Below are 19,217 nucleotides of genomic sequence, written 5' to 3'. Positions count from 1 at the left end.
TTTTCTGGATATTATGCCGAGGTGAACTCAGAAGGAAAAGTCACGTGGTCTCCGCAGGGATTCGAACTGAGGATCTCTTGCAAACCGGGCAAGCATGCTACCACCTACACCACTGGCGAAACGACCCTGCCTTCCTTATTTCACGCACTGTAGCGCGAGGCGCCGAAGTAGAGGCATCAGTAGCCTCTCTTAACTTCAGCAAATGGCCCCTAGGTGGAACAGTAGAGAGAGAGACAGACAAAATATATTTTTCCTTGATATCTTGGGCTGAGGAAAAAGCTGTCTATCTCTACCTATCAAACTTTTATAGTGTAAGGCTGGCATTACACTATAAAAGTTTGATAAAAGATATTTTAAAAAACTTGAAAAAATAAACAACATAATAAAACAACCCTGTTTGCTACATTCACTTGGATGTATTCCATACGCTTATTGTTTGCATTTTTCTAGTTTTGTAAAAGATCTTTTATCTAACTTTTATAGTATAATCGCGGCCTTAGCAACATCGCGTGCTACTGATTGGTCATTTGTGTTCTTTAGCAATGATTATTTTAATGGAAGTTTGTGAAATCCAATTTGCACATACTAGGTTCCAGCAAAACTATTAGGCAAAAAAAATAAAATAAATGATAATAATAATAATAATAATAAATAATTAAATTAACTAATAAAAACCTAAGAAACGCGTGATTTATATTTTGCGATTAAAAATAATTTCATTATTTAATGCACCAATGTATATTTCATTGATGTTAAAATCTTATTTTATTAGTGGTACTTTCAGGGCACAGGTGTTACGGCAGACGTGCCATCCTCTGGGCATAATAAGTGTTACAATAACTGGGAAAGAGAGAGCAGACTCTTTTATATATCAATATATATTCTTTTATTATTATTATTATTATGTATGGAGCGTCAAAAGTGAAAACGGAGGAATAAAATCCAATAAATCTGAGGGAAATGGCGCGCTTGTGATGCCCGGAGCTCCCACAAAAGCCCAAGAATCAATAACTTTACCCCCGACAAGGCAAACGTTGATCGTTGACGGCTCGTTTCTAGAGCAAATAATTTCTTCCATATCTAATCGGCTCTCAGACATAGCCCAGTGCCAATAAACTACCCTAATGCGGTGCGCCGAGCCATATCGAAATGCCATTCTTTCTCACTTCCCGACAAAAGGCGCGAGCGAGTAATTTGCGTCAATCCGCGGGCCATCTCTTTCATACATGTGAGCTCGACTGCGTCGTGTAATAGCCTATTCAACATACGAGAAGCTTCTGCCTGTGAAATTATCCCGCTTATATGCGAAGATAGGAGCTTCAGTTATGCGCGTTAATAATTATGGGTCATGCTTCAGGCCCTTATAATGGCCTCTGTCAATTGTCTCTTTGGTTCTTTGGGCGCTCTTTGAATGCCATTCAGATATTTCAAAATATCACCAAACGAACGTCAGATTGTCGAGCATTATCGTCATCGTGTCTGTTCTATTAACATCCACGTGCGCGTACCACTTCAATAATATTATTGCATACACACACACATATTAATTACTCTATGTGTAAAAAAAAATACACCATGAAATGGTCCCACTATACAATAAATTTTCTTTACGTAAGTATTGTGTGTGTTCAACTATATACAGAAACCGCAATTGAATGAGGATAGTATTTAGATACGAACAACAAATAGTCTTTAATACCAAGCCACCGCCACCCCCAATAGGGGAAATAGCTTAAATAGCCCAACGGTGATTGGGGCGTGTTCGGTTTTGAGTCTTTAAAACCCTCTGTATACTGGCAGAATTCATTGGGTGAGAGTTCTGTTATGGTATGGCCTCAAATGACCCTATCAAGCGCTGAATTTAGGAAGGTGTGAAGGGTACGGCCGTACCGAACTGTAAATTATTTGTGGCTGTAACCATTGAATCAAAACTCACTGACTACGCATTTGATATTGATGTCAACCACTTAACAATATAATTCAATTTTATCAATTTTTTCAAAAATAAGTGGTGAAGTCATCAAAACCCTTTGAAATAGCAGGCTGACTCATTCGCTATCATTGAGCAAGAGTGTGACGGCAATATTATCGCTACAGCCAATCTCTGTTCCCTCACCTGATTTTTTTCTAACGATTTCCGAGACATCACTTACAGCGGCGAGCCTGTTTTTTGCTCAAAGATGGACGATGAGTCCGCTCTCTTATATAGGCACCTTTCCAGTCACATTAGAAGAATCCCACAGTTAAGGCCACTTCCTGTTTCTGAATCAACTGTTTGTAGCTAATGAAATGAGGCAATAGTCGCTAGCTGGTTTGGTTTGAATATGAGGTGAGATGTAAGCATATTCCGAAAATGTATCAGTCCTGTTAGGGGCCGTTCAAGTATTACGTAAGCAAATTTTTAGCCATTTTTGACCCCCTCCCCTCCCCTTGTCAGCAAAATTTCGTCATCAGCTCTGCCCCTCTGAATCCTAACTCATATTTTCATAAAGGGTGGTTGCTGACGTAAGCATTATCCAAACCCCTCCCCCTCCCCCTTGTCATCAAAAGTGAGCAAATTGGAACCCCCTCCCCGCCCCATCGATGATGACGTAATACTTGAACGGCCCCTTACTGTTACAGATTGAATAAGCTAGTTATCAAGTTTTCAAAAAAGGATGATTGTCGGCTTTTTAGCCAAGCATCACAGTATGTCTGAAACTCATCAGTTCGTCAGATATTGTGATATTTGTATCGCAATCAGACAAATGGTACCGCTGCAATTAACTGACATAAAGGCAGTGGAATACCTAGTGCCATTTGATGCTAGAGGTGGACGTTGGCTGAGAAGGTGCGTAGTAGCCGACTGACACCATACAGTTGAGCAATTCACGATCAAAACGAATCATGAAGACCTACCAGACTAGTGAAACATTAATGTACCGAACCCTGTCTTGAATAGTGCCCCAAAGGAAATGGGGAGTCACTGCATCCACGGCAACGAAGATTCTTCGGTTCAGACGACTTCAATTTGCAAGGCGGTATCAAAATTGAACATCTGGACGAGCCATATTTTATTCTGCGTGGAATGATAGAAGGTATGACCGCTGTCGTATCTGGAGACAAATCTCCTGTAATAATTGCTGAAAGAATACAAGCTGGTGTACTGGCGATAGCAGTAGTATAACTTAACAAATGTTACAGTGGTATCGTATAGGATCACTGATACTTCTAGAGGCCACTCTCAACTTATAATGATGAATTAATCTTCGCAGATCATGTATATCATTGAATGTTGTCTTCACCGGGGTACATACGATCTATAAAAACGAAAATACCGTAAAGACCATGTGATTTTGAAATGTCTGAAAACTTCGGAAAGAGAAAACTAATCACACAAATCTTTCAAATTTTCTCCCCCAATTCTCCAGATTTGAACCGAATAGATTACATTTGAACTCAACTTGATCATCATCGTTCTATTTTTAGATCTTTCACCACTCACTTTCCAGCAGCTATTCAATGGATTGCAGTCCACTTCGATTTACATCAAAGTAACAACCTCTTCTAGCATCTTATTGTGTCAGCTCTGACTGCGTATACAGTGTATGCCATTTTATTAAAATAACCTCATTCTTATTCGCTTTGCTCCAGAGGTACACATACAGTATGTGTACCATTTTTAACGGTTTTAAATGATTTCTAATGATTCTTTTTTCAATTTAAGAACTGGGGTACACATATTGTGTACCAAACTCACATGGTGCTAAAGATATCGATCCAAATTAATTAATTAATCAACTAATTAAAACAATTTTCTTTTCTTTTGAGCATTTTGACATACAATAAACACAAATCAATCAGAAAATGTTTTTAATAGTCAGTTTTGGCTCAGCTGTGAAGACGTTACGGTTTATTAATAAATGCGCACTTAGACATCGTAGCGGGCCGTAAAATGCTCAAACCCAGCCCTAAATCGAAGGAAATTTTTCTTAATTGGTAAAATGCCGTTACACACCTTCCGGTATACCTGATAGATATGCCAGTATGTACAGGTGTCCCTCGCTTTGCGTGATTAATTGGCTCCGCAAAATGGTCGCATAAAGTGAGTTGAATTTAACATGGGAAAGATATGGATAGGGAGTTGGTTTTTTCTTCAGACGTATTAAAAAAATGAACCCAACAGCAAAGGAACATTATTTTAAGTGAAATAATTATTAAAAATTAATGGGCCATTTAAGTATTAAGTCAGCTTTCGGATTTGCTTACTTTTGATGACGGGGAAGGGGGTGTTTGAATGATGCTTACGTCATCAACCATCCTTTAAAAAAATATGAAATATTCTTAATGGCATCTTTACTGGGAATGCCGAAAACGAGAAAAGCGCTTTCCCTTAGTTTGTGGGCACCTGAACTAACATCCCTCCCCCCATTGATAAGTCCTTCTTGTTTTTGAGCAACCATCTCGCCATTGACTAATCAACGTCTCTGGAATTTAGAGAAACCATGATGAAGAAGACGAGAGCTCAATGTTCCGTATTTTACTCCAACTAGCAACGCGGCAATCTTACCACTCTTTAATTAATGCTTAAGTTGAATCAGTGATTTTTAAACTTAAAACACAAGATAAAAATATACAGAGTGATTCAGAAAAGATGGGAAAAACTTTAGGAGGTGATAGTGCACACCAATGCAAACAATTGTCATCAAAGAATGCATGGTCTAACATGAAACGCAAACGCGCTAGCACGTTTCGAAACGGCCACTCCGCAAACGTTAAAACGGCATTCCTGTTGAAATTTATCGGGAGAAAAAGAACACCATGCATGGAAATGTAACCTGGGGAAGAAGAAGAAACCGTATGCAAATCTGCGTCACAGTAAATAAAAGAACGCTAGCCGTGCGAAGTTATTCCAGCGTGCAACCGTTTTAACAGTTGTAAGGTACGGGATAATGGCGTACTTTAATAATACGAAGTCCGCGCCTTTTATTACTGTGACGCAGATTTGCATACGGTTTCTTCTTCTTTCCCAGGTTACATTTGCATGCATGGTGTTCTTTTTCTCCCGATAAATTTCAACAGGAATGCCGTTTTAACGTTTGCGGAGCGGCCGTTTCGAAACGCGCTAGCGCGTTCGCGTTTCATGTTAGACCATGCATTCTTTGATGACAATTGTTTGTATTGGTGTGTACTATGAACTCTTAAAGTTTTTCCCATCTTTTCTGAATCACCCTGTAGTGTGTTCAGTCTATAATCATGTGGAAAAAAGAATCCTTGTGTGTGCATACATAGCAATGTTGACAACAGCAGTGTCAGACTGTGATGGTCACATTCCCCATAATTTATTTTCGAAGGGCAAACTCAATCAGAGGTGTCCGCAGGATCGACCTTTGGAGGGGGCACAAACGGCTTAGGGGTGGGTCGCGATGAATTTCTCGAAGTTTCACTCGAGGAGCCCTTTTTACATATTCTAGAAACTAGTTTTATTTCTCTTTCTTTATATATGCTGTACACCTGCTATAGTAAATACTATAGCTGGTGTTGGGTGCACTTGATCATGCGTTGATTGAATGATGTTACTCTAACACTCTAGGGAGGGTTGCGGGATTTTTAAATTCATTCTTGGCCTCTATTGGCGTTCAAAATATTAATATTTGCATTTTTTGAGCGGCCCATAATAATGCCACCGGATTTTTTTTCGTCTTTTTGTGCTGAATGAGTAGAATCAGTGGTAATTTTTTCAAAACTTTTTGAAGATTCATTTTGGAACCCTTTCCTTGTTAGACATCATTTATCAAATAGAACATGCTGTATTGAGGAAACTAAAGTCATGTGTGCATAGGCGGAGATAGACTTGGAAGTCTGGGGGGGGGCACGGTCATTATTGCTAGGGGGCACGATGATGATGATGATGTCAATTCATATATACATATATACATTAGATCAGTCAACTCTACCTTAGACACTGGGGGGGGGGGGCAATGCCCCTCACGCCCCCCCCCCTATCTCCACCCATGCATCTGTGTTTTGAATGATGCCCACGGTCACAAATAAATAGCTGGTAAAATAAGAAATAAATACCGGGTGTTCATAAAATAACTTGAGATGTTTAGAATAACAAAATAATTGAAGATTTTTATATTGGACAAATGTCCCAATTCTGCCACGTGCTGTTCGTATCTTTTGTTGTTTAAATAACTACCATTGGAAAGAATGGTGTTGATTAAGTACATATATTGCCAAATTGCGGTTAGCGAGAATAATGTTGGTTAAGAAGGTCACCATATATCACGAGTGGTCCCGCTATTCCGTGAGTGTTCTTATTTGATACCCACCCAGCATATATACCGTATAAAAAATAGAGAGATCAATCTCAAATTTAGTGAAATTAGTAATGAGTGAAAGTTAGAGGAAAGGCTTTGAATATTTAATGAAGGATCGCCATCGTCATGATCGTGCCGTTGGATTGAAGAAGAAACCTCCGTACGATGGAAAAGGGACGAGAATGAAATGAGGAATACACAGGGCAGGGTTTGATGTAGGAAGGATTGCAACTAAGGAAAGGGAGGGGGTGTGCTTTTGTGTAGTACCGCCATTGCTGTGGCACGGACAGAATGCCAGCGTTGCCAGCGTAACGTTTCCCTCCGACCACCTAATGAGTGAGCCTGAGGAATTTTCAATAATGGCCGAAAGGATGCCGGCGACTGTCCTTGCCCGCCAGCTAATAAAAGACTGGAATGTGATAACGGTTGGTTTTAGACAATATGCTTGCAGCAATATTTTGTCGGCCAAGGCGTCAACCAACCTCATAAAAACCCCTTCGTATGTCTGTCATGATGCCGTTTTTTCATTCCTTCCTTTGTTCTCTTTATTTTTCATTTCACCTTTCTTTCCGATCAACGCGTATATAGACAAATAGATATATATTGACACCGAACATTACTAGCGAGGGAGATTTCATCATCTCTTCGGTGAGTTCTTCTTTCGAATTTATGTTTAACTTCAAACAGTTTTTCGACTATTCAGTGAATGGAGTGAATCTAAATCACATTTGTGACCATTCAATTTTGGACATGTAGTCACGTATCGTGTGCACTGGTACATCTTTATGGTGTTTATTCGGTACTTAAGTAGTAGTGGTATTGGGAGGTCAGTATAACCTGCCCTAAAGTACCCGCAAACACGAAAGATTACAAATTCCGATGGAAATAAAAATTGTGAGTAGGCTTCTATTGGATGACAGCAGTCGCCAATCGGTGTTCCCGTAGAACTACTTCCGCGATTCACAAAACAGAGGCTTCTTTTTCAACTATCTTGTGTGGGAGTGTGCAAGAAATGCGGGCCTCTTTTGGCCTCATAAGATGGGTGTGACCTTGAGTCACATGGTAATATCCTGGTAATACCCAATTCACTTGCCGTAATGAGTCCATTCGATTTGAGTGTTAAAAATCACCTATTTTTATGTCGCTCGGTTTGCCGTTCAAACAGGGCCACCTAGAGCATTATGGGTCCCTGGGGAAACTGATTTTTTTATGCGCTTTAGAGCTCAGGGATCTTTAACCGCTGGTCCGTTGGGTTTTCCTGCCGGCCGGTCCGCGAAACATTTCGCCCAATTCATGCAGACGCTACCTATAATTATAGATTTAACAAATAAAATACCTTTCTGTTGGTTTTTATTAGCATTACCCGTCAGCAAATTCGCAAGTTATTTATCCAATTTTTGGTCCTTGTGAAACTTTTCAACCATTTTCACCGGTTAACAGGTGTTAAAAGTTGAAGAACACTGCTCTAGCTGACTAAAAATACCTGCTCAACATTTTACATGCTTAATCTCGAAAATCTTAACCAAATCTCATTATCATGTTTGATACCCCCTCCCCTAATCACTCGAGGACCTCATGACATGCCCGAGTGGACCCATGCGTTAAGATGGCCCCATCCGCTTATACGGGTTCTTCTAACGTGGGCGGGGATGGATCAACAGTGAATGGGGAATTTTTCAACTCTACCCTTCCGCCTATGCTAATAACAGTTTTTTTGGGGAATAAGAGGTAGGTCGCCCCCATCGTGCCCTACCGTATATCCGCTTATGAAGATGGCACTGCATTCACATACGATCCTAAAATTAAAGATGTATCCCCGTCAGAAAAACATGAAATTATGATTCAAACCAAAATTAAAATACAGTAATTGAATTGCAATTTAGAAACTGTGTAGTTACTACACCAATATCTAGTCCAGAGAGTTCCAATGGTCAAATTAACGCAGAACCTTTGATGGTTAGAATACTGTTCCACTGAAGCTAAAATAACGGAAGTTTCTCTCTTTCTTGATGTTTCTGTTACAACAACAATGAAAAAATTTACAGCCTGTGATACTGTGGAACCGTGAAAAACTATCATGGAATCCCTGGTTTCCACGGAACACCAGTTGGATACCCATGATCTAGTGGTAGTCCAACGGTGATCAAAGCATGTGTCTCCAAGGTGCAGTGGCATATGCACATGGAACCCATGACTCCCCAAAGACGATCAAAAATTTTAAATAGTTTTAAATATATTTTTAAACCGATTAAAACATCAAAAGAAAATACATTTACATACTATCTTAATCAATTTCTCTTAATTCTCAATGCTTTTTGAAAGTTGGGGTAACCGAGAATTCTACAGAAGAAATTCATTGCGCCCCTCCCGAACCCGGTGAATCCCCTCCTCCTGCGTACGCCTCTGCCTAGGTGTGTAGTAATATGTCTCTCATATTAACTAAAGTGACTTGAAAATACCGAGCAGACATCGCCGCCTTCCATCTCAGAGTGGCAAAACCATTTTTTTTTGTTCGAAGTGGCGTTTAATCGTTGAAAAGAAGGCACAGGGAATAGCTATTGGCTGTAGTGGTAATACTGACTCACATTTTGCATAAATATGGCGGATGAACCAGCCTGAGATTTCCAGTAGCGCTAATATTAGTGTCGTTCCTCATTTTGTCTTTAAAAATGTTTCGGAATCGTTTTTTCCGAAGTAAACAAGTGCAGTTCTACTTTCTATGTGTGTGTATCTATCTATCTATTTATATCTATATATCTATATATATATATATATATATACAGGGATACAGGGTGATCAGCGAATAAGCCCTTATTTCAAAATTAAATATCTCTACAACAAAGATCAATAGAATTATGCGGTAAACGGTACGTTTATTAGCAAAACTGTAAGAATCTTGTACAGAAATTTCGAAAATTTAGTTTTTTTTTAATTTTTTAAAATTTAGAAAAAAAACAAAACTGGAAATTTTGCGGTTCCGAAAATCCTCATTTGTGTGAAGAGAAACCACTGCATTCATCTAAAGTTACTGAATGGGCTGCGGTATGCGCCAGAGACATTATCAGCCCCTTCTTCGTGCGAGAAACGATTACTACTGAACGTTACGTTACAATTTTGGAACAATTTGTCAGCACACATGGCGCATACCGCAGCCCATGCAGTAACTTTAGGCGAATGCAGTGGTTTCTCTTCACACAAATGAGGATTTTTCGGAACCCCAAAATCTCCATTTTTGTTTTTAAATTTTTAAAAATTAAAAAAAACAACTAAATTTTCGAAATTTCTGTACAACATTCTTACAGTTTTGCTAATAAACGTACCGTTTACCGCATAATTCTATTGATCTTTGTTGTAGAGATATTTAATTTTGAAATAAGGGCTTATTCGCTGATCACCCTGTATATATATATATATATAAAGATGGGTATTCAGAACGTGTGTGTGTTCTATTTCTCAAAATGGTGGTGAATGTATGACAATGGGAAGCCGTGAATTTACGATGATCATAGGGCAAAAATTTCTAAGGGAGTCACGAGGGGCAAAAGTTTGAGAACCACTGATCATAGGCGTAAAGTTATTGTAAATATTGAGAAGGCTCATAATTATTGTGGGGGCCTGAAACCTAGTATTTCCACACGTTACTATGGAGATGGTGGCAACTGTCGGGGGAAGGGAAGGCTTAGGCTAGGGTTTTCAAACGTGAAAGTTCTCGCGGAACCCTTTACAAATTTTGAAAATTTCTTCAATATGCAGGGTGTCCCAAAAGTCCACATTCCCTCGGCGGAACAAGAATCCTCAATTGCAGTAGATAAGAGTCTCAAAAAATATATTTGTGAGTTACACATAGTGTGACCATAATTATGACCCATATTTTACGGGACAGATTAATTTTTCATAATATTCGGCTATTTCATCGTTTTAATAAAAAATTTTTGTCAAGCTTGCTGAGAAAACCCACTTTGAAGTTTTTAAATTGGGAATTCGTTAGCTCTTAACATCAATACAAATACAACGCCACAACAGGCAAATTGCCCAACGAGGTGGCTGACTTAAGAACATCATGGATCCCCGAGCCCCTACCTACTACTGCTACACCACACATGCACCCCTCCCCCGCGGAACCCCCCAAACGAATCGGTACATGCGGGAATGTGCGTGTAGTGCAACCTGACGTAGAGTTTGTTTCTGTGTAATGCTTGTTATGTGTAGTGCTGTCATCTGCCCCCAGTTTTACTAACTATGAGTGAAGTGTTATGGTTGAATGATTTACCGTTGTAGGACTGTTGCTCTCTGTGGCGAGACTTTTTAACGGGGAGATCGGCTCGCATTTGCGCCTTGAAGTTGGGAACCACAGAAAACCAACTTCAGCCGACCACCACTGTGGGGTTCGAACCCGGATCCTCGCATCACGAGTCCGGCACTATAACCACTCGACCACCACAGCGGCAATGAAAATGTCCGTTTTTTTTTGGTTTTTTTTTTCATTTGGCCACCCTAGTTATACACATAGCTTCCGGATAGTGAGAAACACGCTCATTTAATCTTTTTGTTTTTCTCCACCACCTTCATTTTCTGCACAATAGAACTATTTAGACCGTTATTTATACAGTTCAAAAAAGCACTGGCAAGGACAAAAGAGGGAGTATCGAACACACGACATCTCTGAGCATCTTGTGACAGAGTTCGCGAGTATCTTGTCGACCTGGGCTACCATATTCCACTGCTATGTAAGTAGCAATCGGCAAATACCCACGGTTTTGTAATCATGACAACTGATACACAAGTTTTCGGCAATTCACCATGTAGGGTTTTTTCCTGGAGCATGCTAAATTTTTGCTTGTCACGTGATGTTATATGACCAACACTGATTGGACATAAAGAGCGATTATGTGTTACTGGAGTGCGGAATCTTGAAATTTTCGGTAACTCACCAACATACAATGATGGTCACTCGTGGAAAATTTCCCTTCGCTTTTCCTTCAACATTAAGCAAAAGAATGATTGGAATAAAAAGAATGTCGTTCAATGTCAATGCCTTTTTCGAGTTCTTCCGACGGGTGGTGGTTTTTCTCACATGGTAAATGACCGGAGTCCCCTTACAGTCGAGGTCGGGAGCAAAAAAGGAGACAACAGGACATTTATGAGTCTTAAAAACTTTAATTACTCGACGTTTTCACTTCAACTCAAACTCCAAATGTTTGGGAATGATCATTTCTATACATTGAATCGATGTAATCGTAGATTACAAAAATGTGTGGCTATATAGTTGTTTTCTTTGTATATTGTCACCTCAAAAGCCCTAAACTTTAATGATCGACTAATTGACTGATTGTTGACAGATATACGGTATTGTAGCCGCAGCTATATGTTTTTAGTCAGCCGTGGCAACCATACATCCTGGCGCTCCCATTTAATTTTGAAGGAGAGGTTAAAGAGTGAAATTTGCTCCCCTCTCCCGGTCCGGCGTTCGGGTCACCAGGCCCCTTAGTTGGAAGCCTCAGGTTTTTCCTGTTGTGGCAACGCCCAGAATAGTTTAAAAAACACCAGTTCAAAGCACTAAACAGGCAATCAGAAATATCGACAGCTTGCTGCGACGCCCTTCATAACTGGCTGTGCCCCCTGAGAGCCGCGACGCATGGTTTGAGAAACACTGATGCAATGTTTCGGTTCTTTTCTTCTATACAACTTCTAAAGAACTAGATTCTATGCATTTCTGCTTTGCTTAGATATAGAAAACAAAAACAAAAAAAACTTTCTTAAAGAAAGTGAAAAATTACGTTTTTTGCTTTCAAATCTTTTGGAGAAAAATATATATAAGAAAACTCAAGATTTTTATAAGCAACGGCGATACGATGCGAATTACAGGTGTTTAATTATTAGGAAGAAAGAGAAAGAAAAGAACCAACAGGAATAGTGTTTGTCTACTACACGTCAAATTATTCCAAAGTTTTTTAGAGTACACGTTCTCAACAAAAATAAAGATACAAAAATTGCTGCAGGTGAAATAGTAACAAGAAAAATTTTGAAGCTATCAGGATTCCGGGATTTTTGGGGTTCCGTCACTTTTGAAACCAAAAATGCTATTATGGAACCCTAGTGTTCTGCAGAACACCGGTTGGAAAACCCTGGCTTAGGCTCATGGGCCGGATACAAGTTTTCGCTTATGTCACTGATCTAGTCCGACAAGCACGAGCTCGTATCTCGGTTTAGGCATTAAGGCGTTTAAATAGCCATCTAAGTGTCTCATTAATTCAACCCAATAACAAAATAAATTGACGGCACAGAGAAATTATAGAAATACTTTAAATAATTACAGTATTTTTTGTGCAAACTGAAATATTGAGACTCGCAGGAGGTTATCTCAAAAAAGGATTTGCGAAATTTTTATTTGATCGGCTTCGTATTTCGTTGATGCAGGACAGAATAATGCAACAGCAATTGTACGCATACGTATATATTGGGTGTACGAGATGTTGGTGGAAATGAAAAGAGGAACAATAGAACAGAAGAAAAAGAAAGAATGTTCACAGAAAAGAAAGAACGGATTTTAATAAAAAGATTATCGCGATCGGGAGAAAGTGTTGGAATTGCTTTCGTTCGCTTCAACAACTTTTCTTATGTTTCGTGCGTTTTCAAGCCTGATTTCCATATCAAACTCTTGTCTTACAATAGTTTTCTTCCAACTACCGTTTTCAAAGCATTCGATGTGATGCTCAAAAATCTCCGAAGCAATATCGAACGTCGTGGAAAACAACCGGGGCCCGATATTTGCTTTAATAACTTTGTATCAGTTTGCGGGCCGATGCCTTTTTAGTTATCTCTCTCGTTATATACGCATCTCGAAATCCAACAACCAGTTGTCTTTAAAAGAGCTATTTATCGAATATATTTTTGCACCTATCCTACGCATTTTTCTTAGTCGATGCATGCAATGACACGAAACACAAAAGAATCTAATTTAAGAATTATTCAGCTCAAATGAATGAGTATCGGGACATCTCGAGAATAACATTACATTGAAAATACCAATTAAAACAGTAATTCACAAAAGTGTCTCGCGGTGTTAAGGTGCTTAGAGATCGGGCTGTTTTGCAGCGGCGTCTTCAATTACATTTTTATATTCAAAATTAAATTAAAAGATGAAGAGTTAAGTTTTGCTTTTGATGCGAGGACATGAGAGATAAATAATATGAAGGAAAAAATCTCGAGTTGCGCGAGCGCATCCATACAATATCTCACTAAAGATTTCTTTTTCACGAAGACATCTCTCGAGAAAAGATTCGTCCAAGTTAAAAAAGGACAAGGATTTGGACGCTCAGACCACGACTAGATTTGTCTTGGTTGCTCAGAGCACGGCACCACTTTTTCCAGACCCGTAACTGGGAGAGAAGCAGGCAGATTTGGTGCTCCAGGAGCCGGACTGGTTGGCGCAAATTCCAATTCTTTTACCTCTTCATCAAAATTTACAAATTTAAACACCAAAATGCGAGCTTGCCCCAGCAGACCAACTATCTAGTTGTGGCCTTGGTTCTACCAACCCCGCATCTCAGATTTTTTTTTCAGAGTTCCCTTTCTTAATTAAACACATTGCATCCTATATTGTACTAACAGCTTCTACCACCATCCCCCTCCGTCTGTTTGGGGAAACATTGCAGCAGGCTCTCTATCTGTTGATGGACCTATGAATAAGAGCTGTAATTTCCCAAAGTCACTCACAAATGAAAATCAAAATATCAGTATTCCGTAATAATTTCGTCACGAAACTTCTGGATTTTGTGAGCTCAATATTTCAGCTGTTGTCTTTTTTTATCATATTAAAATAAACATTTGTGACAACATGGGTAAATTGAAAGTGAACAGTACATATCCGGTCTCTTTCATTATAATCAGTGTACTTTCAGTGTTTATGCACGATGTGTTCATAGGGCTGATCACCAGCTGAATGAAGTTCAGAAGTTTGAAAATATTGACGAGTCTATGGAAATGAAGCTTTACAGGAATTAATAATTCGACGGTTTCGGGAAGTAGGCTTATTAAGGTATCCGACTACCTTTCTTGCGTCACTTTGCTTTAAAATGTTACTGGAGTGAACTTTAATAACATTTTTTAATAGAAAGTGCCCCAGAATGATGAAAACAATAATAAATTTTGGAGTACCTATGTTATTTTCTGGGTTAAAAGTCATTTTTATGTCAAATTTTAATCAAAATTCGTTTGATATTTGAAACACGATTGCAAAAAATTCTATGAATGGAATGTTTTGTTACTTTCACAGTACATTCGGATAATAAGGATGCAGGTTATGAACTAAAATCTAAAGGATCGTACGATATGCTCATAAGAAGGGCCCGGATACTGATGACATTTACATTTTTCTGCTTTTTTCACTATTAGGGCATTTGCACGACATTTTTTCACTTTTTTAAATTTTTTGACAATGGAAAAGATTGGAAAAATTATGTGAATGCCGATTGCATTGAGCACTTATGAAAAGATATGATCGAATTTCTTGGAAAATAAAATAAAAGATGCTTTTTGGCTTCCTAACCATAGGCACACGCATAATTTTCTCAAGGGGAAGGGTTTCATTTTTCGTTTTCTAGTGTAAAAAACGCTATCCCCCCCAGTACACCAATCATGGCCCCCACATCTAGCAACAGGGCCCTCCGGTCAGATTCTTCACGGGCCTTTTAAAAGTGAATTTGTTGTGAAAATACAAAAAACGACAACAATCGTCTCAGCCCCCCCCCCCGCCCTAGCCGGAGGCCTGACAGCCCCACCCTTGTGGTAGCCATAACGCCAGTGTTCCTAACCAATTCATGAATTATAACTCGTTTATTAGAAAAATTGTTATTTTTGATGAAATCTAACGCGACGCGCGAGAGAAAAAAAAATTTACACATGTGCTTTTCATGCTATCAAATCTTTTTCTTTCGACATTCGAACATAACCGGTTTTTCAAAAGAACTTAGTTTTATTATTTTGATGGCATTTTTTTTCCAATTTTTAGGGCATTTTTTTAATGTCATTTTCAATATCTTAAAATTCGGTAAACTCAGTTTTGAAGATGAATATCGTAGTAGATAAGGCATTGCAGAGGATAACGATGCCATAAAGGCGTAAGAAGAAAACCCGAAATTAACTACTTGAATCTGACTTCAGATTTTAAATATTTCTAATTATAAATTATTTAATTTAATTATCCTATAGTTCACAAACATTTTGTGATACTAGTCGTAGGAAAACTTTATGGATCGATATTCAGTGTGTGACATACGAAAAACACGATTTTTAAGAGGCTCCTTTTTTTTCCTCTATCACCGTAAATAAATCGCACGAAATATGTGGAAATGTTTATTATACGACTACAACTGACCAGACAATAGATAATTTCACTTTTACCGCCGTCATCGAAATTCTCTGTGTAAAAACAATCGCTGAAATGATGCTGTAACGCTTTTTATGTGAATACGTCTACTAAATCATCTTACGATACCTTATTCATCACCAAAAAGTTACGTAATGAAATGCTTTCGGAGCTGCCCCTGGGGGGGGGGGTTCCTTAGGGGGAGGGTGACAGGCGCGGTCGCCCCCACTTACGATAATAATAATTTCTTTCATAAATTCTGAAATTTCATCCATTCTGGCGTTATGAATTTTCATGAGCCTGGAATTATTCCTTTCATTTATATACTCTGAATTTTCATGGGTAATGGAATTATTTCTTTCATTTATGCTGAATCGGGGATACGAGGAGCCGAAATTATTAAGACGCTTCTGACCCCACAATTATTTTTGCATCGGGCCCGCGTCTGGTAAGCGCGTTCCTGAATGCCTTAAACGCTCACATCTCAGGAAGTATGCGAAGCTAATCGAAGCCAATGGGTATCGTCTAATACAGGGGTCTACAACATTTCTTGAATAGCGAGCACTGCCTATACCCTTCATAATACAAAGAGCACTCCTTACGACAACTTTCACAGACGTATGCACAATTGTAATCCTCACGTGATTTTCACTGCACTGGGTGTTTAATTGTAGCGTTAAAGAAGTGCTCGGGAGCACGAAATCGGATACGAGCATTGAGCACTCTTCGTGCTTCGAGGAACACCGTGCTGTTCGAGGGCAACAGGTTTAAGATGGCTGGTCTGATAGATATTGCAAAGACAAATTCAACGATACCTGATATTAATACTTCTTCCGGTCTGGGCATCAGACTTGCTGCCTCTCTTGTAAATTGTCTCATGCTATATCTTGGGATTTACAAGATGAACATAGAAGTCCCAATGCTTTGGGAGACAGACTGTTTCTTCAAGTTTAGTTACCATGCCGAATTGGTCGCATTGCACTATAACGAGGCCTAAAAAACGTATCCACGTTTAAACTTGCGGCGTGTCATGACAAACACAAAAAAAGGACAGAATTTAAAAAATTCTGTACCCGAAAAATAGAGTTTAAAGATGAAAGGAAAAAAATGGAGCATATTTAAAACAATTGAGGGTTTTCCTTCGTTGCAACAAAAACTCACAACAGAAATGCTCGGAACTTTTGAGACGATCCAAATATTCTCAACGTTCCGTAGCGTCTACGACTCAGAAATACGCTATACAAGTAGAAAGTAAATTTTGAATCGGAAAGAACTCACCGACTGATGTTTCTTGACCTTTCTGGTCGGTATCACGAACAGAAAAAAGACCGAAAAGACGTGCCATGTGCCAACTATAAATATTAGCCACTTCGACGTATATATATACTACTGACTAGCTACGCAACAATTGTAACCTTTGCTAAACCTTTGGTAAACTCTAAAAACGATTGTACTTCGCTTAAAAAGAATTGTATGCCGTAAATTACGCTCGTAACCACAAAATTTTTTCCTCTAAACGGTAGAAAATAAAGGAAAAGTAAATGGAATATTATACGTATATTGCATATAAACACGCTCGAGAGAAAACATTTGAAGATAACTGTAAATAAAAGATCGTTGATAAGAATAAGAACCAAGTGAAAAAAAAAAACCAAACACACACGTTGTTACACCGTCTTAATAATACAGTCGTGTGTAATTTCTCTTGTTGTAGTAATGCTTCCAGACATCACCTGTCCACTAGCTTTTCTGTGGATGGATATAAAACAACACACGAAGGGCATTCAACTGCAAATCTATGTCTTATCTTCAACATAATGATGCTGATCCCTTTTTTTTGTAAAATCTTCCTGTTGTTAGGACTCGCGGACGAAAACAATTGCATTTTCTGTGTCCTAAATTAGTGTTTTGTGACCTTTTCCGCCCATAACCCTTTTCGACCATATTTGCCTCTTGTGCCCCCCCCCCCGTCTTATAAAGGACCCCCCTCCCAACCTCATCCGGGAACCAGACCCTTTCTACTTATTGAATTGATATGTTGAACAAAACTTTTATAAATAAGGTCTATCTCTGGGCTCAACGAGCCTTCCTTTCTGGAGGGTGGAGAAGGGTTCTATGCAAGGTCATCTCACCATCATATATATTTAAATATGAGTCATGGGGCAAAGTCGTTTTCTGTGGCCTCGTACGTAATAACAGCTTATATACCTACATACTCACTCTCGGAAACCATAATACCAAATCCTGTCATGTAGGCATCCCATAGACATGAGGACTTCATGCCATGTTCAGATGGGGCCCTGGTTCTATGGAAAATACTGCTGAATTCTGAGAAAAAATGGCCACTCTTGAGTCTCTCAAACTCTGAGAGAAAATGGTCGCAATTTCTCTCTTACATATTTCACTTGAAAGCTTTATTTTTCCACATCTGAGTCATTTTCACAGCTCTGTCACCCACCTTTCATGGATCCCCTTTCACCTGATTTTCCCCCGTGGCCCACTAGAATATCTCAGCACCACGAGAGCCCCATGTTGAGAACCATAGTCGTGAATGACCCCTTTCTTTCATGACAACTGAAAGCCACGGCGTGTACGTAATTCCCAAACATACGTTGCTTTCTAAACCCCTTATCTGTGGAATACGTTTCAGAAAAGTGGGAGTATTTTTCCCTGTTTAATTTCATGCATTATATAAATAATAAACTCAATTTTCAGGTGGAGATAAAAACCAATTTTTTCTTCTTCATAAAATGAAATTAAATAAAACAATAATAAAAACTCCCTTGCAATCACCAACATTGTACTTTTCAGTTGCCCGACACAGGTAAGGAGTTGAAAGTTTCACACATCATTCAACCTTAGTGGCACCCTCAAATTGCCGTGGGAATTATTTGCATAAAGAGGATAGGAAATGAAGACGCTCGTTCTATTCTAGGTACAGTAGTCTGCAATGGATGAATTTCTCATATAGATCATACGACGAATTCTTAAGTTATTTCTAAATATTTTTGAAAGGGATATCATATTTACGAATTGTGAAAAACATATAATCCAGACATTTTTAACCAGTTGAGGTGCTCACAGAGGCACCCGGAAGTATACGATGCTCGTTTCTGATTTCGTTCTCACGTAGTCTTGATCGAAATCCATATCGCATTAAATTGGTCTCAGTTGTTAAGTATGTATCAGAGCTGCCATGTGTGCGTGTGGATGATCTTCTTATTGTACTAAGTATAAACTAAGAGTGCTCCACCTTTTCGGGAGTGGGCCATTTCATTGGTTTGGAAACGTGTCGTGGGCCACTTGAATTACCTGAAAATATTCCTCGGGTGATCTGAAAGTGTGCCGTGAGAGGCTTTAGACAACTGGAAATTTGCCGTGGGCAATTTAAGTGGTCTCTAAATGCACTTGAAGTCACTTAAATGATCTGAAAATGTGCCAAGAGTCACTAAATTCATTTATAAAAATGTCGCGGGGTGCTTAAGTGATCTGTAAATGTATCACGAGGCACTTGAGTGAACTGGAGGTTGCCGTGGGTCACTCAAGTG

General features: G+C 39.0%; 1 long non-coding RNA gene across 2 annotated transcripts in view; it reads right to left on the bottom strand.

Moving 5' to 3' along the window:
• LOC149085418 (uncharacterized) overlaps positions 1 to 17,013 on the bottom strand; it is a 39,480-nt gene extending 22,467 nt beyond the window's left edge. Inside the window, exons 1-2 of one of the 2 annotated variants that reach the window (XR_016192845.1) lie at positions 16,948 to 17,012; positions 16,485 to 16,662 (exon numbers count right to left, since the gene is read on the bottom strand). This is a non-coding gene — a long non-coding RNA (uncharacterized LOC149085418). Of the gene's footprint in view, positions 1 to 16,484; positions 16,663 to 16,947 lie in introns of both variants that reach the window. The other variant, XR_016192844.1, reaches the window with a different exon arrangement.
• Positions 17,014 to 19,217: the final 2,204 nt, after the last annotated feature.

Source organism: Pholcus phalangioides, unplaced genomic scaffold (genome assembly GCF_987345545.1).
Source record: "Pholcus phalangioides strain wild (caught in Gottingen) unplaced genomic scaffold, Ppha-v1.0 ptg000007l_1, whole genome shotgun sequence".
NCBI lineage: Eukaryota > Metazoa > Arthropoda > Arachnida > Araneae > Pholcidae > Pholcus > Pholcus phalangioides.
This window is presented reverse-complemented; position numbering and strand designations above follow the sequence as displayed.